General features: G+C 37.2%; 2 long non-coding RNA genes across 3 annotated transcripts; one reads left to right on the top strand and one right to left on the bottom strand.

Annotated features, from left to right (window-relative positions):
• Positions 1-746: 746 nt before the first annotated feature.
• Positions 747-2,258, top strand: LOC144987410 (uncharacterized). 2 transcript variants are annotated; one of them, XR_013651292.1, is made up of 3 exons: positions 776-1,248; positions 1,673-1,787; positions 1,869-2,258. It is a non-coding gene; the product is annotated as an uncharacterized LOC144987410 (long non-coding RNA). The 2 variants fall into 2 exon arrangements; XR_013651291.1 differs by having other exon boundaries at positions 747-1,787.
• On the bottom strand, positions 2,247-3,869 carry LOC144987411 (uncharacterized). The gene is made up of 2 exons (XR_013651293.1): positions 3,241-3,869; positions 2,247-2,614 (listed from the first exon to the last, which is right to left on the bottom strand). It is a non-coding gene; the product is annotated as an uncharacterized LOC144987411 (long non-coding RNA).
• Positions 3,870-6,855: the final 2,986 nt, after the last annotated feature.

Raw genomic sequence — 6,855 nt, 5'->3', positions numbered from 1 at the left:
TAGTTTAAACCCATCATGTCCAATTTAGGCCATTGTTAATATTTATTTAATTGTTTGCTGTATTTTTATTTTATTTTCCTTGTGTATTTTTATGTATTTTTCGTATATTTGCTGCTGTTAATTGCTGCTACTTTAATGAGTAAACAAAAAATATATAATATTATAGCCAGTAGTAATTTATTCTTGGGTTCTTCAGGATAAAAAATAAAAATTTGTGGTCAATTTTGAAAAAGCAAAGTTCAAAATCATAAAAAAAATCCTGCTAATCCCAAAACATTGGTTGAATTTTTAATTATTGCAAAATCCCACCGGGTCTAAAGTTTGCACTGTGAGTTAAAATCTCTTAATGTTGACCTTTAATTCTGTTCTAAACGTGTGTCATTTTCACTTTTCTGCTTTGTTTGGAACAAAACTTCAACCTAGACTCACAAACTAAAGCCCAAAGTAAGGAGGCAACTTTACCTTCAAGGAATCATTTCTTTGTTTTTGGTTCATTTTGTACGGTGGCCCTGAAGTGCAAAGCATTCAACAAATCACTCGATACAAAAACATTTTTAAGAACACAACAACAATTAAAAAAAAAAAAAAAAAAAATTAAAAAGCAGCATTACATTTTAGAAAACAAAACAAAATTTCAGAAACCAAAACTTGAAAAACAAAAATGACAAAAAAAAAACATTTCAGAAAACAAAATTAATTTCCAGGAAAAAAAAGAAATATTAAAAAATGAAAACATTTCAGAAAAAAAAAGTAATTTCCAGAAAAAAAATGAAATATTAAAAAATGAAAAACATTTCAGAAAAAAAATGAAATTTTAAAAAATGAAAAACATTTCAGAAAAAAAATGAAATTTTAAAAAATGAAAAACATTTCAGAACACAGAATGAATTTCCAGAAAACAAAACGAAATCTTCAAAAATGAAAAACATTTCCAAACCGGAAGAGGCAGGTACTATGGGACAACGCTGATTGGATGATGATTTTTGTCAATCATTTGAACTGAAAAGTATTTTAAATGAAGCAATGACGGATTTTATCGTCCAAACAACAATGTACTATAATAATCCACGTATTTCCCATTTATATATCAAATAAAAAATGCAGCAAACTGTTAATGAACTTTAAAATTATTTTTTTAACATTTCGCCTGACACACGGTCACCCGGAAGTAGTTTGTGAGCACTTTTACTTTGAACGCTGTGCGCTAATGTCTACGGCTGCGACGTTCACGCTGTCAATCATCTCTAGGTAAGAATCAATTCTGTGATCTTTTCTTTTGTCAGTCACATGTCTCTAAGGATGTTAATTTTAGGATGTTAAAGTGCTGCTTTGAAAAGATAATTTATTTTTATCTTGCGCATGCGCAAAAAGAACCCCATGGAGACGAACCGTCTTCACATGATAGCCGTTCCCGTTTTTGGTGACAACATGAGAGAAAAAGCTCCGAGCCAGCCTGATTCTGTGATTTATACAGTAATTACAGTAATTATACGGCATCAGTGTTGCTAAAAATCGACTTTAAGACTGAAATCAGTAAACAAGTTCTTATGGGAAATAATATTTAAGTGCATTGTATATTTTTGAACCATGCATATACACATATACTGAAACTTAAAATGAACTTTAAAGTTTATAAAATACTTAATTGAATTAACATGTGATATTTCTGCAGGTGAAGTTTCTCAAAGCGAAGTTCCAGAAAGGTTTGCGCTGCAGAAGAACAGATGGCAGCTCTACATGGGAATACAAGAAGACTAAAGTCATTCATATCATTGTGCAGTGTACAGGCAAGTCACCATAATTTATGTGCAATGTAATCAATAAATATTATTTAACCTTAATATCTAAATTTTTTTTTTAAATTGCAGGTCCTTTAAAAAACGTCTTTAACCTGCTGCATAAGCCTGATTAGTTGTAAATGATGCAGTGGGGAGTGAAAAACGAAGCACAATTCCTGGCTTTAGCGTCGGGCTGATGATCTGGAAATCACATCTGAGGAATCGCATCAAACACTTGTACAACTCCAAACAACTTAATGTTCCTTTAAGCAAAACTCCAGTTTAAAATGTTCATATTAGGCTTGCTTCATTTAGGAGTTTTTCCATGTTTACCATTTTAGGTTTTAAAGCTTTATTAACAAAGATGATGTTTGATTTTCAAAGCTGTTGTTTAGAAATGTTTTTTTGTCAATGAAAAAACTGAATGCTGACGTGAGGATTGTAATAATGGGTATGAAAATAAACAAATTTGTTTCATAGCAATGCAGTATATTTATTGAAAACTTAACATGAATATGTTATTCAGTAACAGAAACAAAGAAACGGTTGTGGATTTTCCTTTATGGGCTTCTTCATGCAGTCAATCAAATGTTCCGTTTACAATCAGCATTTACTCAGCGTACCTGTCAGTCACATTTATTAGAGGAAGAAATGCATCTGGGAAAAGTCTGTTTGTGCTTAACAACTATATCAAAAAGAGTCATGTCAGGAAAGGTTTGTCCACATTGCTGCTCAGCATCACATCCAGAGGAAGATGCACAGGTAAGGGGACCCCAGTTCCTGCTCGTACATGCTGGCAGCTTCCTCTGCACTGGACTCCAGCTCCATTGAAATCCCTGACAGAGATAAATTAATAAATTAAAAATCCCTGACAGAAAAACATCAGCTGCCGTTCATCTTTCATTCAGGAAAAAGTTGAGTTCATCAAAATGAGGAGAAAATGGGTTAAACCAGAAATTCATTAGGGAGGGGTCAAAACACCAAACTCAGAATAAAATACATTATTTCAGTCTTATAAAAAATACATTCTAAAACAATTTGGTATTCCTCCTCTGCCTGAAAGACTAAAATGTTTTTTTTTAAAGAATCTTTTTAGACTACAGACTTTGCCACCTTTAGTTACACACCTGGACGTGTGTGATGATGAGCCCATCCAGTCATTTACTGTCATGTTTCTGTGCACTGACACACTCTAAAGTCACAGATCTTAATAGTGTGAATAAGAAGCATTCATAAATGTTATTCTGAGACACAAACTGCTGCAGTTTACCTGACCGCTTTGCTGATTTATGCGGCTGGTAAACCTGTCTGAGAATCCTGCCCACGTGACCCCCCCTCTCCAGCTGATGAGGTAACCTGTCATTAACGTATGACTGAAGGATCTTGGATCTGTCTGTAAACACCCACTTAGAAATCACGTTTAACGCTACATTTATTAGATCAAACAAATGTGCCTCCATACCTTATCTGTGGATGGCGGGACTGCATTTCCTGATGTGCGCCGTCTTTAACACCCGTTTCTTCGCAGCTGCTGCTTTAGACAGAATCCTCTCACGACATTTTGAAACATTTGTAAACCTGGTTGGTGTTGATATTTCTGGGTGCGTTCTGTCATCACATCCGCTAAATATTCAAAGATTAACGTTTATGTTAACGTTTTACCGTCCCTTTCTTTGTTTACCTGCAGAACGGACGTCATCCACACAAACTACTTCCGGGTGACCGTTCTGCTTCAGACGAAATATTCAAAAAATAATTTAAACCTTCATTATCTGTTTGCTGCATTTTTGATTTAATATGTAAATGGGAAATACGTGGATTATTATAGTACATTGTTGTTTGGACGATAAAATCCGTCATCGCTTCATTTAAAATACTTTTCAGTTCAAATGATTGACAAACATCATCATCCAATCAGCGTTGTCCCATAGTACCTGCCTCTTCCGGTTTGGAAATGTTTTTCATTTTTGAAGATTTCGTTTTGTTTTCTGGAAATTCATTCTGTGTTCTGAAATGTTTTTCATTTTTTAATATTTCATTTTTTTTCTGAAATGTTTTTCATTTTTTAATATTTCATTTTTTTCTGAAATGTTTTTCATTTTTATGTATTTCATTTTGTTTTCTGAAAATTATTTTTTTTTCTGAAATGTTTTCATTTTGTAATATTTCTCTTTTTTCCTGGAAATTAATTTTTTTTTCTGAAATCTTTTTTTCTTTTTTTCTTTTTTCTTTTTTATGTTTTGGTTTCTGAAATTTTGTTTTGTTTTCTAAAATGTAATACTGCTTTTTAAATTGTGGCTGTGATCTTAAAAATGTTTTTGTATCGAGTGATTTGTTGAATGGTTTGCACTTCAGGGCCACCGTAATTTTGTGACGGCCCTCAAACCGTGGACCTTCAGGTTGCAGTTAAGTCTGACATCTTCAATTTAGAGTTTAAGGATGGCGACATAACCTCCGGAAAACCCAACAAACTCAATATTATGATTAAGGGAAAGTTGACCACATGGGTTTCTCAATCTATTGATAAAAAGTCCTGAACAGTTCAGGTTGTTTGGTGGTTCCAGTCTCAGTTTTCTGGACAAACATTTGGGGCTAAAGGTCCTGTAAAAGACCTGTCTGTACACTCGATGGGTCACCAGACTTCAAATCAAATCAAATCAAACTTTATTTATAAGCTCAAACTCAAACTTTATTTATTTATAGCGCCTTTCATTTCAGTTAAAAACACAAAGCGCTTCACATAAAAGCAGATAAAACAGTCATAAAAACCGAAAATTGTTAAAAACAGCAAACAAAGGACAATCACACAAAGATGGGACCCATTTTTGTGTGATTGTTTATGGGTTTATGGGTTGTTTATGGGTTTGTGGGTTTGTTTGGACTCAGCTAAGTGAACATTTCTTTTCGATGAGTGCTACAGATGAAGTACAGACATGTGAAATAACAACTCCTCTTTTCTGTTAGTTCTGTTTTAGGTCCAGACACGTTGAGTCGGAGAGTTGAATCTGAAAGTGAGGAATTGTTGAAAACCTCGACCTTCCTGCTCCGCTCGGCTGGTCGGGGTTCCCACCTCCTCTTCCTCTCTTTGGCGGATGTAAAGGAAATGCAGAAACCACGAGCGGCGAGCAGAGAGAAGTACGTGGAGCGGACTGAAAGACGCGTTTGTACTTGAGAGTTGAAGGAAACGGAAAGACGAGCAGACTGCAGGAGCTGGGCGGTCTCCCTGGAGGTTCATAAAACAACCAGCAGGAAACAAACGTCTGATGTGGATCTGAGCGAAGACGCTCATCAGAGCTGTTTGTTCAAAAACGTGATGCTCATACGCATGCTTTAAGAGGAAACCACGCTTACGCTCTTAAGGACGGAAGCCTTTTAGGTTCAGTGTTGCAGCGATACATGTTTGGTATGCAGGTTCTGATAACGTTTAGTACAAATCTCCCTCAGGTTCCTTTAAGAACGACGTTTTCATCCAGAAACATTCAGGAGAAACTCTTTGCAGATGATGCTGTTCTGTTTGCTCCGGTCGTGAGACGTGAAGTAGAGAACTCCAACGCAGAAGACCAGAGCCTGGCTGCTGGAAAAATGTAGGATATACTCTGGGAGTGTTTGAGCCCAAAGTCTGGCTTGTTTGAACGCCATGGTTCTGAAAAAGAAGCTCCACGAATCACAGGAAGAAGACAGTCAGGAGGACGCAAAAGGAAATACAAAGTCCATGGAGAAGATGAGAGGAACTTTGTACTCAAGTCCCTTTAAACATATTTTCCTGTAGTTTTGTAAACGAAGAACAGAACGTGAGAACCGGAGGAAGAATATCGTGGACTAAAATCGAATCCATACGTTTACAGTAAGCGTGACGTCATCAATAGAAAAGTCACCATATTAGTGCAGTAATTTGCAGAACTTGCTCTACAGAAGAAAATATCATGAAGAAATGAAAATTATCAGGAAGATGTTGAAAAAAAAGATATCAGATCCAGAATGGTTCTTCTGATCAATAGATTGTCTCTGAAACAGAATCTTAAGGTTTTTTAAGTTTAAATAGTTTTATCCACTGACTGCTCTGGCTGATGCACCCCCCACCCTACCTTCAGCCTCACTCGTTTCGTGCACCTTCGTTCCTCCTCTTCCTCTTTGGACGCTGCATTCATTCTCGGTGTGACAGATGCAAACCGGGAGACGAATTACTGTGCAGAGACAGGAACATGCAGTTTCTCCATATTTGGTGTGTTATTAAATCTGACGTGTCGATGCAAACGTTCTGTGCGTCTGCCACACCGTCGCTCTGCACTCAGACTCGTTTTTAGAGCTGCTGCTGGGAAAACAAGTCGACGCAGGTCGGAGCTCCTCGTCATCATCAGCACGTCTGGAATCAGAGTCGCAGATGTTCAGGAATAAAGTCTGCTTTGTCTCTGAAGGGATAATAATACATTTTATTTATTGCCAGTTTCATTTCAATTCTAATCTCAAAGTGCAGAGGAGGATTTGTCTCTTAAAACAGAGCTTTAGGATTCTGAGCAGCAGGTCTGAGAGTTTTTTGATCGGTTCAGGTCCCTTTGGTGAGGAAAACCCCTCTAAACGAGCGTGTGTGGGGTCTCTGCCTGAGGGGGCAATCAATAAATATCAATATTAATGTAGCGAATGGAAGCCGGGAGCAATGAGCCGCAGCCTGCAGCCCCAGAAAACATTAAGTGGAAGCGGTGGAGCTGATGGAGTGATGGAGTGATGAAGGCCCGACTTCATCGGTGGCTCCTGAAAGACGTGATGATGATGATCTGTGGTCCAGAGAAACTCGACATTATGGTCTGTTCCCCGCACACACGGCCTGTGTTCCTAATGATCCCAATGGGTTCTGTGATGGAAACGTTTCACAGAAACCTTCCACCTGTATCGTAAGTTACAACAAAACACAGTTTCCTTCACCACATTTGTATTCTATTTTTTATCCATCGTTCTTCTTCAGAACCGCTGAATCCCTTTGGGGGTGACAGGGTTGCTGGAGCCTATCCCAGCTACCGTTGGGTGAAGATAGAGTTAACCCCGAACAGGTCATCAGTTTGTTGCAGGGCCACGCACTCTC

Source organism: Oryzias latipes, chromosome 18, assembly GCF_053564925.1.
Source record: "Oryzias latipes strain Hd-rR chromosome 18, Olatipes_Hd-rR_3.1".
Classification (NCBI taxonomy): Eukaryota; Metazoa; Chordata; class Actinopteri; order Beloniformes; family Adrianichthyidae; genus Oryzias; species Oryzias latipes.
Note: the sequence above shows the minus strand (reverse complement) of the source record. Positions and strands in the feature narration are given on the sequence as shown.